An 18,240-nucleotide genomic window follows, 5' to 3' on the forward strand; every position below is an offset into this window, starting at 1 on the left:
CTCACACCGCCTGTGTTCTGCTATCTCCATCCCCTTATTTTCTTTCACTCCCTCCCCAATGGTTCCTTTTTCGAGTCTATTTAACTCTACAGTCACAACAGATGAAATACACAAAGCTAAAGATTTGAAACTAAAATCGGCTTATGACAACATGTGCCATTTAAGATTCTGGGTCTTGGTATTGTACTTATCCAAGAAACATACATACATATATATATATATATATATATATATATATATATGGAAACAGCTCCCCTCAGGTTATTAGTTGGAAGTGTCCTGGGGAATCTCAAAAACAATGAAGCCTGTTGCTATTGCCTTTGATTACCCAGCAGAACTGACTGTATAACCCTATTGCTGAAGATACCATATACATTGCTCATAAGATACCATATACATTGGTGGAAAAATCTGTTTATCTCTGGTGTTAGCTGGTCTTGAGATCTCCTGAAAGGCTCTGCCAGAGCCTGACAAATAGAGAGGCAGATGCTTGCAGTCCAAAATTGAACTGAGAACGGGGTCCCCATTGGAGGAGTTAGAGAAAGGACTGAAGTAGCTGAAGGGGTTTGCAACCCCATAAGACAAACAACAAAATCAACCAACCAGACCCCCCAGAGCTCCCAGGGATTAAACCAACATCCCAAGAATACACAGGGATGGACCTATGCCTCCAGCCTCATATGTAGCAGGGAATGGCCTTGTTGGACACCAATGGGAGGAGAGGCCTTTAGTCCTGTCAAGCCCCAGTGTAGTGGGATGTCAGGGCAGAGAGGTGGGAGGGAGTGGATAGGTGGGTGACGGAACACCCTCAGAGAGGCGTGGGGGATGGGATAGGGGGTTTCTGGAGGGGAAACTAGGATAGGGGATAACATTTAAAATGTAAATTTTTTTAAAAAATCCAATAAGAGGAAAAAAAAAAAGAGGTGGAGAAATCAAGTCTCTACTGGTCAAGAAACATCGTCCCTAAAAGCTATCTAGTAATAGAAGATACTATGTAGGTTCCTGGGGGGAAAGGTGAGCTACAATAATGACAGGTATTACAAGAAATGACTGTGAGTACAACAGTGGCATAAATGGTATGGAGCTATCCAATTGCCTTCTGACTGGATTTAAGATCCAATCCACAGGAGGAAGCCCACGCTTGGTATTGCAAATCTAAACAAGAACCTATGTTTGGAATCTCCTGTGCCCCAAGGGCCAACCTATGTTTTCTTTTGATGAATGAACATAATATCAGATTGTACTTTAAGTTCCTATTTTCCTACCCACAGTTTTCTGTAGCTCTCTGACGTCATTGGAGAAGCCTGTTTGTGCAGTGGATGGTGGGTGGTTACTGTAGAACATCACAGTTGGTCAGAGTACAGAGAATCAGTGCCTATGGAGTGCTCAGCCCCAGGTGGAACATCTGAATGCACCCCTCTGCCAAGACTTGGACCAATATTGAAAGGGAGGGTAAAACGATTGTAAGAGCCAGCAGTCAGAGAAGAACGCAGTGGAGCTGTGTATTTTGGACATAGCAGGACCACTATAGTCACAAAGTCTTAGCAACTGTAATTGACTGCACAAGACCTGAACAAGATCGAGCCAGTTAACTATCTAGCATGAAACAGGAAGGGGGTTCATGAGCTCTCACCACTAGATGATGAACTATGGACAGATGATGACTTTTGAGAAAGGAAGAAACAGTTTATTTTAAGGGTATGGTCCTGGTGAGTGGTTCAAGCCTGAGCGTATGGGCCCAACTCTCAAGAGTATGGAAAATTGGAGTTGATAGGTTATTTAAAGAAAAAAAACATAAAGTTGGGATAGAGAGTCAGGATGGATCTGTGAGGAGTCTAAAGGAAGAATTATGAGTGAATGTAACCAAAAATACATTGTATAAAGTTCTCAAAGAATTTAAAACATATTTAAGTAAGACATAAATTTATATGTATATAAATATATACGTGCATATGTATAAATACTTTCAGGGATATCTATTTTTTATTTTGAAAACCCCTCCAGATTCCTTAATCAGGCATTTCTGACCTCCAACCATGCCATCTTTGTAAAATCCCTATGGACGTTCCCTTTCTCTCTCCCTCACTCCTATTTCTGACTCTTATGCATCAGGCTGTGTCAACTCACACTCTGGCTTCTTTCTTTAATTCTGTCAAATGTCTTCTGACATTTCAAAACCTACATTATTTAACCAAACTGTATTTCAATCTACAGACTAGGGATAATGAAAGTATCTACTTCATGGAATGGTTGAGGGAACTTAGCAGGCTAAGCAGACAGGAAACAAGAGAATTGCTCAAACCCAGCAATCGCTCTACTAGTGTTAACTTCAAGTTGAACCCTCAACTACACCTGTACGTAAGGCATGGAACTTAGAAAAACTTCCCTGTATTGAACATGAGGGTAATCTAGTATGTCTGTCTTTTCTGCATTACAAGGAACATGTCCAGATCAGGAACAATTTAGTTTAGTCTGTGTTATTCTTGTTTCTGATCCATAGCTGTTACTCATGAATTCCCATAAAACTGAAACGATTGAAGTAAAACAACCACTGATATTGGCTTTTGGTTTAAGACCCCAAATAATAAGACCAAATTATCCAGGTGAGCCTGGATAATTATGCTATCTGTGGCAGTGTCACACTATCAGGATTCTGGGATTCTTGCTTTAAGACCTTACTTGCTCTCTGAATGATTTACTGTTAAGATGTACACAGTATCAAAGACTTACTGTATAATATTTCAGCAAATAAAATCAAACAGGAAGCACGTAGGTCGTCACGGGTGCATATGTATATCAACATGCTGCTTACTGCTTTGTTGCAGTTTCGTGTGGGTCCTCCACAATTCTTTTCCTTCTACTTTGGTTAACATCCGAAATTTTTCACTGTAACATTAACCACACATACTAGCACAAATGAACCAAAGGCTTCTAGAACAACGTAGAATATGTTGGAAAAGCAGGAGCTTTTGCATAAAAGAAAACCTATGTCAAGATTCGTTCACTACTCAGAGGAGTACCCACCTGTGTAAAGAAGTCCTTTTCATAAGCTTGGGACAGGTAAGATCTCAAAGCATCCTGAACTTGGTAGGGTACCACACTGCTATTAGCAATCTGCTTCGGCTGTGCAACGTAGGCCAAAATCCCACTTTCAGAAGGGCTAAACATGATAAATAATTAATGGCAATAAGCACCCTACTAATATAAATGCAAATGGCGATCTTTGCGCCTGTTCAATTTATATGCAAATGTCTTTTTAAAACTCTATCAATAGTTGAAAATCAATAGTGTTAGTGACGAGAAAGTGATTTCCAAAGCCCTTTTGGGTGACAAAATCAAAGATACAAACCAAAAAGATGAGTTAAGCAGTTCTAATGGCTCCTACAACCCCTCAGGCGACACAGCCCAGGTTTGGGAATCGGAATCTCCCAGTAGATGCTGATTCACTCTGTGACCTCTGGCAGTGCATCTGTGTCCTTGTAGCCCTAAGAAAGCAGAGAAGAATGCCCAGAGGCAGGGACACTTAGAGGTCGTGTAGACCTGAGCAGATGTGGGACGGCCTGTACTCATCATGTACTTGTAGAGAAAGGATCCTGTAATGTCCAGCTAGTTACTGTCTCATCTTCTCAAGTTCTTAAGTCCTCCAGTTCTCTCTGGTTCCAAGAAGCCTTTTTTTTTCCTTGTAGCAGACAATAAGCAATAGTCATCTCCCGAAAGCAACTTCTGTGTCCATCATCAGTTCGTATCACTTTACATAACAAAGGGGTCAAGTCAGGCCACATGCTGTATGGTGACTGTTTGACACTGAAACTAGAATTATGGAGCCCTAGCTGTGTGGTGTGTGCTATGATAAGCCATGCCTTTATTGTGTGATCAAGACAAAGTGGCTATTATACCTTCATGTGTGTTAAGTATTACAGAGAGCTAGGCACATCTTAACACCAATAAAAGCCACAATCATCTTTTAACTGACTTCTCAAATAAAGATGCTTAGACTAAACCACAGCACAGAGACAACCTACAATTAAAGGACTGGTTGTCTTCATTTTGGATGAGAAATAATATCAATTTTAATTTCAGAATACAGAGAGAGTGGGGGAGAGAGGGATGTCAGAGAGAAGTAGAATGAAAGAGAGGCAGAGAAAGAGAGTGAGAGGCACAGAGGGGTCAGAGGGAGAGAGAGAGAAAGAGAGAGAGGGGCAGAGGGAGAGAGAAAGAGGGAGGAGGCAAAGAAAGAGAGAGAGAGAAAGAGACAAGTTTAAAATGAAACTCTCACTCCATGATTGGAAATTAAGACGATTCTCTATGGAATCAAAATCTTATTCATGAATGGTAATAAGGACAGGTTTCTATGGAATCTGTTATTGAAAGCCCAAAGATCAACCCAAATCATAAAATGAGACTCTGTAACCACACCATGTGAAACCAGTGATTTTACATTTATTACTGGAAATTAGCAATGCACTTCATAAATGGACTACTTTCCAGAGCTGTTGAACAAGATGTCCACCTACCCTCCATGTTGGAATGCATATTTTGGCTGATTTGTCTTTAAATGAAGTCCATTGTAAAGCAGGCAACTGTTGGAAAAAGAAATTACTGGTCTTTTAGAAAACTAAAATGCTATACATTTAGTGAGCCAGAAATCACTGGAAGAGACTGTCACGTCTACCAATCAGAGAAGTATTAAAACAATTATGTCCAATATAAAATCCTATCAAAACCCTCAGTCAGAAGTTGCTTTGGAAAATGCTCAAAATGACACATGAGAACTCCTTGTCCAATGGAGCATTTAGATAGCTTGTGACCTGCCCTTCTGTAAAGGACAAAGTACAGCACAGAGGTACTCGTTGGAGCCCAAGTGTTTGTCTATTTATAAAAATGTGCCTCTCTTGCTTCATCCATCCCTGACCCTGTGTGATAGTGAACATTTACTTAACAAGAGTTGATGGTTCTCAAAAATACTCTGTTATAAGAATAGGGTACTTTATCAATTCTCCCCCTACTGCTCTATGGGATAAGAATGAGATGGCAAGTTGTCCCTTGGACATTAGAAGCATTAGAGTATACCTATCCAAAGACTCAGGTTCTTACTTCTGAAATCGGACATCAGGGTAGGAGTCTTTGAAAGTTTCCATATTTCCTTGTTAGATAATCAGTGTCTTTGCTTCAACAGGGAAGTCCATTTCCATGAAGTCCTACTTCCTGCTAAGAGGACCCAGAATGAATCATTAGCTCTGAGCCAGCATCCTATGTCACTGGCATTTAACAAAATCTCTTCTCCACCAGGAGAGTGTTGGATTCCACACTGAAAGGAACACTAACTCTCAGCTTCAAGTGCATGTTAAAACTACCCATGCCTTACCCCGTTGATAAGAGAGGAGGGATCAGGAAAAACCCCTGGTGATTTCCTGATGTGGTCAATATTGAGAAAGAAATGATCAATGTGACACTTGTAGGATGTAGTCCTTTGAACAAAACGGCCACCATCTTAAGGAGATCCAGTGTGCCTGCTTGCAAGAGACTGTCTTCAGTTGTCTTACTTACTGCTGATCTTCCCTCAGAGAATGAGTGGGTAAAGAAGATCGCTGGACCCTCAGCTGAGATTCTGCACTTTCTCCGGCATACCCCATCCATTTGTATGCAATTCTTCCCTAATTGCAAACAGCCTTGGTGGTCTCAGAGGTCCTAAAGGATACAGGCTGTTAATGGAAACAGACGATTTCATCTATGCCACAGTCGTCATCCATGCTGGGATGTAAGTAGTCCCTCAGTGAAGTTCTGTGAGTCAACCTAATATACTCACTGGGTCCCCAGAATGACTTTGGTGGAATTGTAGCTTGGTTTGTTGTCAGATCTTTAGGAGGAGGGATAGACATTGTTTACATCTCTCAGGGAAGGAATTCTCTAAGCAACGATTAGCAATGGCTGAGATTATACCAATTACTACAGGGACCCAGTGACCACATTCCTATCAACTTCATGTGATGTCCGCAAGGCCAACCATATCCATTCATTTGGGAGTCTCCGTTTTAATACTGGTGTGTCCTTCTCCCAGGAAGGACCCCATCCAGACACAGACATCATAGCTATCACTATGATCTACAATATACTCTCTGACAGGGACCAGGACTCCCTTTTCTCTAGTCTCCAGTTGGGCTTGAACAAAAGGGGATGCTTACATGAGATCAGAAAATGTGAGGTCACAGGATTTACTCTTAAGTTAACTTTTACTTTGTTCTTTGAATCAACCTTCTCCAAAATGTATAACTACTATTGGTTGGCACCTTTGTTAGCTGTGCTTCAAGCAGTAACCCCTCTAAGACATTGACTCCCTAAATTTAGTGGCAGCAGAAATATTTGCTTGTTCCTCTCCTAGGTTCTGTACCAGCTCTTGTTTCTATAGCCCCTCCCCCTGTGGAAACACATTCATCAAATAGTCCTCATTTCATGCTACTCTGAGGGTGCCATCTGTTTCCTGCTAGAACCTGACTTCAAGAGGGGCAGGGTCCTCCACTTTGGAACCTCATTGGAGGCATATGGAATGGAGGAGGGGCAGCTTTTTGTGGGAGAGGGATGCTGAGCAACAGATGTCCAATAAAGACTAAAAGGGCCAATGGGTACCAATCAATCAGCAACACTAGTGCCCTCAAAACTTCATGTCAGTTGCTATTGGTCCAGAGACAGTGGCCAGTCAGTGTAAGATAAAATGTTAGGAACTCCCACAGCAAATCCATAATGCTACCAAATTGATGTCTGAAAGAAAGTTGATGACACAGGAGAAATTACATTCTTTTAAAGATTTCTTCCTAGCAGACAGTCTGGGGAACCCTGGTAGAAAACCAAATATAAATATGATAGGAAATTTTTCTTTTGAGAAGCTGACTTAGAAGCACATGGTTGAAATAATACAAATAAAAATCCATGTGCTCTGTGGATTTAGCATGTGCCAGGTGTGTTTATAACATGTTCCATTCTTTATACCATCCCTTACTGAATCACTGCAATCAGCCAGGGGATAGGGGGATGGGGCAGAAAATAAGGAACTGAACTGGACCACAGTGAGTCTGTGGCAGATTCCAGCCAGGGTTCAGTGCATGATCCTGGATTTTCCATAACATCTCTCCACTCACAAAAAGATGAATTTAAATAGTTAGCGATACTGACATAATTTAAATAGATTCGATCTCCCTATATTTCTTTTCCCACACTTTTCTGCTCTTAATCCTGGGCTGGGTTAGGAGACGTGTTTAAGTATCTTTTGCTTTATACCTTTAACTGGATCCTCTGTTGTTTCCCTTCAGATATTTTTAGAACAGCTGGTTACATCACTTGATACACTCCGGCAGTGTCTATAAAGAAGGAAATACATCTTGTTCAGATAAAAATCACGCACGGCTTAATGGCACATAATGCAGCCCATTCATTCAGCCTCCTGTGTACTCGGCAGTAATTTCCTGGGTGGCTTCAGCACATTTGCCTCAGTCAGCCTAAACTGGGAACTTACTACTGAGCTATAAATGCCCATTCCATTCAGGGGTAGAATGGAAACTAAGAGTAAAGTTGCTAGAAGTGAAGCTGTGACCTGGATGTCAGATGACATCGTGGGTTCCCGGTGACTTTTATGGATAGACCACTTCTATCTTTACCTAATGAAGGAGAGCATGCAACAGTGACAGTGACATGTCTGTGCCACCATTCCTGAGTAGATAAGAATGCATGAGACAATGAGCCATGGAATTTAAAATCAAGCTATCTTTCCTTTGTCAGAAAACCACACCCCTGAATTCCACCCCAATGACCACATCACCAACTAATGACCTTACTAGATAGTGGGTATTTTCTTGATATGTCCCCAATGAGGAGGTTGAAGTCCAATGACTGGGTTGCCCAAAACATTATAATATATATTTGATACATTAGGTTTTTTATTCCATGCAGAGAGAAGTACATGGTTGGGTTTTATCATGCCATAGTCTATTATATTTACTATATATCTCTGAAAACTAGATTCCCGTATGGAAACTAGTAAAATCACAGCATAATATTTCTTGGTCCTCTTGAGCTGTCTTTCCATAGTCAAAGGATAAGATAGAGAGAAAGCTGAGTGGGAAAATGGTTAAGCCTATCCTACAGAGACCACTCTGACTAAGTTGAATCATGGTTTTAGAATTCCCAGCTGTAAAACTCTCGGTTTATCAATCAGTCTCTCTGTTCCCAAGCCGCCTTGTCTGTGAAATGAAAATGATATCATGAAATACTCCTTAACCTGATGAGATGACTCCATGGGCAAAGGTACTTGGCTGCTAAGACTGAGGGGTCTGAGTTCGACACCTGGGAGCCATTTAGTAGAAGTGAAGAACCGACTCCTGAAAATTGTCCCCTGACTTACCCTCTGACTGACACCCATGCACACTAAACAGATAAGAATTACAATTTTAAGATAACCATTTGAAGCCTTCAGTGAAGAGTCATCATTTCATACAAAATCCTTTGAACAATGCCTAGCCTGTGCTGAGCATTAGATCAGTATCCCCTAGCCCAAGTCTCCTTCGGATTCCTTCTGGGGAGAAATGTCTACACTTTTTTTTTTAATTAATGAAACAAACTAATCCCTTCAAAAGACAGTTATGACCTAGCGTGACGTTCACACCAAAGGGAAGGAAGAGAGCTGCAAGTTCAAAGCCAGCCTCAACTCTATCATGAGTTCCAGGCTAGCTGAGCTACAAATAAGACCTTGTCTCAAGAGAAACAAAGAAACGGATGATTATTGAAAATGTGGTGATCTCTGGTATTTTCTTCCAGGTGATAAAATGAAACAAGCAAGACAAGCATAGATAAAGCTGAGTAGCTTTTATTTAATGCCATTCCACTGTGAAAGCATCCTCTACAGAAGAAGTTTCAGATCCATGGCAGTGGGATGGGGACACGGCATAGTAATCACTTCTACGGATCGTCAGAAGTGCTATGAAGCAGTCCACCCCCATCTTCGATGTGCTTGCCCCGCTCTGAAGCAATACAGAACTCCCACCTGCTTTTCTAATAGGCTGAGAGAGTCCTCTTTCCATATTCTCAGCTGGAATCTCCAAGCACTTGAGATTTACAATGCCCTAGTCATCTTATGAGTTACAAATTAAGCCCAAGTATTTCTAAAAATTCACCTAACCTCTGCCTTGGTAAACTCACTCTGATTCTAAATGAGATATTACACATGATTCTTGATTTAAATCTTATGTCATAAACAAAAGTTGATTTTAATGAATCAGAGACTAAAACCCTTAGTATAAAGCTACAAAACTTTCAGAAAATACAAGAAAAAAAAAACCCAGAATTTTCTTTAGGCCATGAGTTCTTAGACTCGACTGGGCCAAGCATACACAAGACCCTTGGTTCAATTCCCAGCACTGAAAAGAAAGTGGAAAAAAAATTAGACTCAATACCAGAAGCACATTCAAGAAAATGAAGAAGAGAGAAGTCTTGAACATCATCAAAATTTAAAACTTTTGCTCTGGATCATTGATAAGAACAGAAGTTGCAAATTACATTCAACAGATTGTATCCTAACGACTTCTGGAATCCAACAATTTTTTTTAAAAAGTTTCCAATTTAAAAAAAAATTAGTAAATAGATATTTCACTAAGGAAGATTCACAAATGGAGAATAAGCCATGAAAACAAGCTGGATATTATTAGCCACTTTAGAAGTGCCAGCTATTGAGGGTAAGAGGAGACCCAGAAGAGACAGAGAAGGGAGAGGGAAGGGTAATAATGTGATATGACAATAAGGAAAGCCCAGTGCCATCCATGCGTAAATGCCATAATGAAACCCATTATGTTAATTACTGCTTTAACAAAATACCCAGCAGAAACAACGTAAGGATCAAAGGGTTTATTTTTGTCTCCTGGTTGGAGGGTGCAGTCCATCATTGTTGGGAAGGCATGATGGCAGGGCTGGAAAGGAGTGGGAAGATTGCATCCCCAGTCAGGAAAGCTGGGGGGAAGGGGGCGTGTGTTGATGCTCTGCTTACTTTCTCCCTTTTATTCAGTGCAGGATAACAGAACATAGAATGGAGCTGCCCATACTTAAGTAAGTTATTGCACCTTAATTAATTCAGTATGGAAACTTCCTCGAAGACATGCCTAGTACTTTATAGTCATGTTGATAGTTTCAACTGTCACATACCTATTATTGTATACAACAATTAAAAATGTTAATTTAAAAAATTGAAGGAATACACACAGAAATAAGACAATAATAAGCATAGGCAAAGACTGTGGCAGCATATATCGTGCATATACATTCTAGTTTGATAATTCATTCTGCAATACTCACATTTGCTGAGTAAGTTTGATCTCAGACTATTACAAACAAGCCAAGTGGAGTGAATAAAATAAAAGTTGGTGGCACTAGCCAATATCAAAAGTTAGCAAGGATGTGCAGAAACTAGATCCCTGGTACATACTTGTGTATTGCTAGGAATAGAAGGTGATATAGCCATTCTGGAAGAGACTTTTTTCCTAAAACTAAAAATAAATGTGCTATACCACCTAAGAGTTTCACTCTTGACTACTTATTCTGCAGAAGCTAAGCTTACTTTGAAGAAGAGAATTGTTGAATAACTATGTATACCACCAGTGAAAAGGAATATTAATTGATCATTAAAATAGATAATTATGATGACTGGGTAGAATTAGATTTAAAATGATCCTAAAATAATCTCAACTTTAAAATGCAGAAATCAAAACTACATATTAAACATTAATTAGTGTTGAGGTTTAAATATGTTTGGCCCAGGGAGCAGCACTATTAGGAGGTGTGAACTTTTGGAATAGGTGTGGCCTTGTTGGAGGAAGTGTGTCACTGGGGATTGTCTTGGAGACATTCCTAGAAACAGTCTTCTCCTTTTTGTACCATGCTGTACTTGATGCTACCATGTACCCACCTTGATGATAATGGACTGACCCTCTCAACCTGTAAGCCAGCCCCAATTAAGTGTTGTCCTTATAGGAGTTGCCTTGGTCATGGTGTCTGTTCACAGCACTGGACCTGTAACTAAGACAGTAACTGTTAGGTCTTCAGGGAATTAGCAGAAAGAAGACAGCTGTATTGTCACAAGGAGGAGGAGCAGGATTGATGAACATGGTCATGTCTTTCGTTTCTTCTCCCCCAACTCAGAAGAGCCTTTGCTGCTATTCTTACATATTGCATTTGTAAAGAATGAAGTCAAAACCATAAAAACCATTAAAGAGAAAGCCACATTGTACAGAGACTTCTTAGAAAGTAGGTTCGTACCTGGAGTGCTTCCGGTTGCTGTGAGCTGTACCATCCATGGTGTGATCTTTATCAGATTATCCTGGAGGTGCCGGTGCCAAGATCCTAGGGGCTAGAACACAAAAGAGAAAGGGTGTGTGTGTGTGTGTGTGTGTGTGTGTGTGTGTGTGTGTGTGTGTGACAGAGAGACAGAGAGACAGAGAGACAGAGAGAGACAGAGACAGGCCACGAACAGGTGCTAGAGTGGTGGCTTAGCCATTAAAACACTAAAAACAATTATTGCTTTTGCAGAAAACCACATTTCCATTTCCAGCAACCATATGATATGGTTCATGACCTGTAACTCCAGCTTAAAGGGATCTGTCATCCTCTTCTGGTCTCCAAGGACACCGGAATTTATACATGCTTTCACACCAACACATGTACATAATTTATTTTTAATTAAATAAATCGTTTTAAAAATATAAGAAAAGAAAGAAAGCTAAGAACAGCACAGCCACTGCCTGTGCACCAGGTTAATTGCGGAGGTAAAAACAGAGACCTTAATACAAAGGAGTAAAGAGATAAAGGAAGAAGGGCGAAGGGCTCCAAGAGGCTGATGCTGTTACTATGCCACCATCAAAACCTAGACAACATCAGGACAGAGAAACAATTTAGAGTCTGAGTAGGAGACCCAAAGAAGGTAGGACCAGGAAGAGAACAGGACAGGGGGAAGAGATACCAAAACATGTTAAATATACAAAAAGAGCAACTTCTGTTTGGCGTCTTTGGTGGTTTGAATAGGAATGACCCCCACAGGTTCATACACTTAAATGTGAAATCATTAGGGATTGGCTATGTCAGAGGGCTTAGAAGGTGTGGTCTTGTTGAAGTAGGTGTGGCCTTGTTTGTGGCAGTGTGCCACTTGGAGAGAGCTTTAGGGTTTCAAAAGCTCAAGCCAGGCCCAGTGGCATGTCTCTTTCTGCTGTTGTGGATCCAGATGTAGAACTCTCAAGGTATTTCTCCATAACCGTGTCTGCCTGCACGCTGCCATGCTGCCTGCCACAATGACAATGGATTAAACCTCTGAAACTGTGAGCAAGCCTCAGCTAAATGCTTTCCTTTATATGAGTTGCTATGGTTGTTGTGTCTCTTCCCAGCAATAGAACACCAGCTAAGAGTGCCACAAGATAATCATAGCGAATCTTTCATCCAAGCCTCTAACAGAATAAATAATGAGAAGAAATAATACTAACCTTTGGTAACACAAGTCATTCTCTTAGTTATTTTGATGTCTGTAGGTAATCCACAGATTCAGAGGCAAAGAGCATCAGCATCATTGTGACAAAGTTAACTATCTAAGCACACCTCAGGCTCATCTTCCTATCAGCCCCTGTGAATACCGGGGTTTACTTGCTAAGTGCTGGGGTGGTTTAAGAATGATGTGTTCCAGAATAAAACTGAGTCCCAAGGAAGATGGTCTATAAGCTGAACCATGGATTTCTGTGACCTAGATTTAGACCACATACATGACCTCTCTGAGCTTCCTCTTCTCCATCCATAAGATGGAAATAGAAAATCTACTTTAGAGAACGACGATAGGCATTAAACAAAACATTCTGGAAAAGGCATCTTTTATATGGGTGGTATATTATAGCTGCTTTTTAAATGTTAATTATGATCATTGCTATATGTAGTTACTCTAAGCCAAGTAAGAAAACAGAAATGAGGAGGAGGAGGAGGAAGAGGTAAAGGAGGAGGAGGAAGAGGAGGAGGAGGAGGAAGAGGAAGAAGAGGAGGAGGAAGAAGAGGAGGAGGAGGAGGAAGAAGAGGAGGAGGAGGAGGATCATTACTTTCCTAGTAAGATTTTAGGATAAATAAAACATGCAGACAAAATCTCAAACCTGAACATTCACTTTGCAAGCCCAAACTCAGGAGGCATTTTCATGGAGACAGAGTGTACCAAAGCAATACTTTATTTGGCTGTACACCTGTTTACGAACCTTCACCACCATCTCTGAAAGTGAAGAAATATGGCCCCCATTTGGTTTGGATTGTACACGTCTTTGAAATTTCCACAGAAGTTCCTTTATCCTTCCACTTACAAAAAAAGAAAAAAAGGAAAAGAAAGAAAGAAAGAAGGAAAGAAAGAAAGAAAGAAAGAAAGAAAGAAAGAAAGAAAGAAAGAAAGAAAGAAAGCTAGCCATTTCAGATCAGTCAAAAAGTGCAGTGAGAGATGTAGCCTCTGAGAGATCAGTAAGGTTTAGAAGCTGTCTTTACATTCCAGGGGCAGAGTGAGACCCTGTGAACTGTTAGCAGGGCTGTACCTACCAAGCCTATACTTCATCCAGATCAACTCACGCCATATTGTGTTGTCATGGGTAAGCTCTGGTCACTGGTTGGGAAGCGTTTAGATATTAGAAGTGATATGTAAACTTAAAAAAAAAAGATGTCCAAGCAGTAATGTTTTTTATGTGATTTCAAGAAGAGTGGAGATCATAGGAGATGTGAGAAGTGTGACAGAAATGTGCGGCCAGAACTACAGAGGAAAGACGTGTCAATTTCAGAGAAAGTGACAGAGGGTAGAATTCTAGCCAGCTGGGGTGCGGTCCCAAAGATGACTAACTTGGACAGTGTCTCTTCGTGGAAGTGGCATTCTAGGTCACAAGAAAGATTTGGAAAACAAATCACATATGTATATGTCATCCCTGTTTCCTCAAAAAAAAAAAAAATAGAAAAGTAGGGAATTAGGGGCTGCCTATGATTTTGAAAACTCAATAAGAGAAATGCCGTTCTATGAATTCTATTCTATTCTCCCCTGAAAAACTTAGGGCCTTTTTCTTTGGAAGTACTGTAAACCATCCAAGTCCAGTTTCTCTGTCTCTGAAGCTGAGTCTGAGAGAGACCCCTATGCTGTAAAGTCTCAGATGCTAAGGAGCATAGAGTGAACTGTGGCGTGAACACAGGACTTTTATATTTAAAGAGGTCTCTGAGTGCTGATTAATCCACCCTTCCCACATCCAAACACAGCAGTAAAGAAACTGGACAAGATTTGGCAGGATGAACTCAAAAAGGCACAGAACACATATAATAAATACTGGGAGTACAACTGTGAATGACATCCCAAACCATGACCACCCCCACTTTAAAAACACAAAATTGCCTTGAGGTACTTTGCAGAGAGATGAGGTCATCTTAGGAAAGAAGCACTTACTGCTCCCCCATGCCGGCTTCTAAAAATAGAATTAAAAAAGAAGATAAATAAATTTGAATCCAAATAATCCTCCTTGTTTCTGTGTTCATTAACCTAACTGTGTGCAAGGAAAAAAGTCTAACAAAGCCAGAAAGCATTAAATGAACAAAGGGAAATTAGGGTTCATAGAAAAAGAGGATAGAGTCACACACACACACACACACACACACACACACACACACACACACACGCACACACACACAGAGCTGCTTACTTATTGCTATAATGATTTGATTTGGTTTATTTGTTTTCAAACATGTAAAAAAAATCTTTTGTCAGGCGATTTGAAATCTGACCTAGAAAACAAAATTCTTTGTGTGTGTGGGGGGGGGGGGTTGTGGTGTAGTGGATCTTAAAAGAATATTTATAAATGTTCTCTCTCATTTTATCAATTTTTAAAAAATCAAATGACCTAGAAGGATACTATCCATTGTTAGTAAGTTACCACCATGGTTTAGAAATTATGAAAAATCAAAAGTAACCATTGTTCTTCTTTTAATATCTCTAGCTGAATTCAAATCTTGGCACTTGGAAGAGTATTAGTAGGCAGCTATTATGAGGAAAACTGGTTAGAAATGGTGTGTGTGTGTTTGTGTGTGTGTGTGTGTGTGTGTGTGTGTGTGTATTCGATATATATTTTCTCTCCTTTATGTGCTTTGTGAGTACCTACTGGAATGTATGTACACTCAATGCACTCATGTGCATGCACAAAATCCAGAAGAGGCCATCGCATTCCAGACACTGGAGTTGCAGGCAGTTGTAAGCCACCATACAGGTGCTGGGAACCGAACCCCCTCTGTAAGAGCAGCTACTGTTCTTAACCACAGAGCTGTTGCTCCAGCTCATAGGACATACATTTCACAAAAGACAAAAACTGGGTGGTTTATGGTCATTACAGAACAGCCCACGAAATAACGGTTCACAGCTGGTCATACTGGGAGAGATTTGGAACACATGCTCCTTCCTCTCCCTCACACTTTCCTCAAGTCACTCAAATTACTGAAGGAGTCTTAAAACTCAAACGTTATAAATGGCTCTTCCTATTCTGAAATGTGACTGGATTCATTCCCCCACTCCACTCTACCCTCCAACCCACCTCCCTGATGCTAATCCACCATTTCTGCTGTAATAGACCTCCATTATCTTCCTCTGCCCAAACTGGCTTTGTGGACTGAGCCACCTCCTTACCTAGGGAAACCTGTATTTCCAAACCTGACCAATCACCATGCCTCATTCCTTAGATCAACAGAGTACTTAAGGAAGAACAAGCTTGGGAATGAGGATAAGGCCATCTTTTCCAAAGAGTTCCTGTCTTCCCTAAGGATAGAGGCAAGAGACACAAGCAATGCACACTTGTCTTAGTCAGGGTTTCTATTGTGGTGAAATACCATGACCAAAAGAGTAAGTTGGGGAGGAATTTATTTGGCTTACACTTTAGATCACAATCCATCATTAGAAGAAGTTAGGACAGAAACTCAAGCAGGGCTGGAACTTGGAGCCAGGAGCCAGTGCAGAGACCATTGAGAGATGCTACTTGTTGGACTGCTGCCCTTGGCTTGCTCTCATATAGAACCCAGTACCACCAGCCCAGGGATAGCACCACCCACCATGGGCTGGGCCTTCCCCCATTGATAGCTAATTGAGAAGATGCCCTACAGCTAGATCTCATGAAGGCAGTGTGTGTGAAGCCTCAACTGAGGCTCCTTCCTCTAGCTTGCGTCAAGTTGACACACAAACCCAGCCAGTGCAACACTCTGTCAAGTAACTGCCAACACCTCCTTAGAGCACCCTCTGTGGTTCGTCCTATTACATTCGGTGAGCATTTCATTCTCATGGGTGAATTAACTGAGAAATTGAGTAATGGATGAAGCAGATACCTATTGCCAAATTAGCACAAATGTGGAAAAGTTCAATAAGAAGACACCTGATTAGTGGATAACAGTGTCTAAATTCAGCTCTAAACCATCCTCATCAAGATGTTGTTCTTTCCAGATGGGACTCACCCCATTCCTTCTGTTGATTGAAATAAAAACTGCTGAAGGTAGCTTCTTTTGCATTACTCATGGTTAGATGCAGTGTGCCAAATTAAAAAAAAATCAATAGAGAGGTATTCATCCCCTAAAATTAAGTATCCATTAAGTGTCCCTTGAACACTTCAGTTTTGTGGCTTAGGACATTAATCCATAGGAACCCAGAAAGTGGCTTGATTTTGGCAGTGTGTTCTCAGATGCTTATTCTATTTTGTGCTTTCTGAACACTTTAATTGTATTTGCATGTGTCCCCACATGATCTCTGTTCGGTGATTTCAACACACATGAATGACAGATCTAATGTAATGAGTGTTTCATTTTGAGTTTTCATTGAAAAAGAAACATTTATAAGAGACATCAATAATGACTCCATAATCACAGCCTATTCTATTTTGAACTGGACTAGGATTTCTCTGCCAAAAAACAATCTAAAATGGGGCATCAAAAATATGGTCAAGGCCACAACTGAGTTTCTAAGTGGACACAGGGTCAGGCACTGAGAGGGAGCAAATGGGAACATGATGGGATATTAAAAGGGGTATAGCTGGTCCTAGCCAACAGCCACAAAGCTCTGTTTCTTCGGATATTCACCAAGTGTATTTATTATGCTTCTCTCACTGTAACTAAAAAGTTAAAAACCAGACTATCCTAGTGATCTCTATACAGAAATTCTAGCACAAGAGTTTCAAAACAGCATAAAAATGTATAAAAGTATTGAATGCCTAAGAGTATTTTTGAGACTCTCAGAATTGAGAAACACGATCCGTTGCCTATATCCATCTTAGCCTTTAAATTCAGTAACAACCTGGAAGCAGGTAGAAACTCTGACTCTGATTCATTCATTCTCTCTCTCTCTCTCTCTCTCTCTCTCTCTCTCTCTCTCTTTCTCCCCATTCTATCTCTTTTTGTATGTCTGTCTCACTCTCGCGCTCTGTCTCTCTCTCTCTTACACACACACACACACACACACACACACACACACACACACGCTCACATGCATACTCAGCATTCTACTCCACTTACCAGTGTTCATCTTCAGTGTCATTCATCCCTAAAAGAACATGAACAAGCCTCCCATTTTCGTGAAAGTGCTCGTGTGTTTGTAAATTACAGGATGGGAAACACTTGCATGTTGCTGTATCAATGAATGTCATCATATAGAATTCATGTACAGTCTTTAAGATAGTAGAAAAAAGAAGGAGGCAGAGTCTTTATGTGTGTTTTAAGTTGGAAGAAAGGCAAAGAACAAAATCAGTATAAAATTTGAACTTTTTTAAAAATTTTCCTAAGGCAGGATGTAGCTAGCTAGTTAGTGTTGGCTTGAAACTTACATGCCTGCTGCTTCTGTTTCCCAAATGCTGGAATACCAGGCATGCACTACCGACTACTTATCTTTCTGTTGCTGGGATAAGAATTGATGAATGAATGAATGAATGAATGAGTGAGAAGATTTAAGACCTTAAATTTTCACACTTGTAACCTCATGGTTTCTCTTCATTTGTGAGTCTTCTCTTCTTTCCTCTCTTCTCCTTCTTGCTCTTTAACAGATTTAATCTGTCCCAACTGTCTGCCCTGTTTCTACACCATGTGGTCTAGGGTTTTTGTGTATATTGTATATTGTATTATAGCTTTTGCAACAATCTGTATGCAGATATGCCTATCCATATATTATATTTAGGGTCCACGGTTCAAAATAAAATTTTCAAC

This window comes from Rattus norvegicus, chromosome 9 (assembly GCF_036323735.1).
Source record: "Rattus norvegicus strain BN/NHsdMcwi chromosome 9, GRCr8, whole genome shotgun sequence".
Taxonomy (NCBI): domain Eukaryota; kingdom Metazoa; phylum Chordata; class Mammalia; order Rodentia; family Muridae; genus Rattus; species Rattus norvegicus.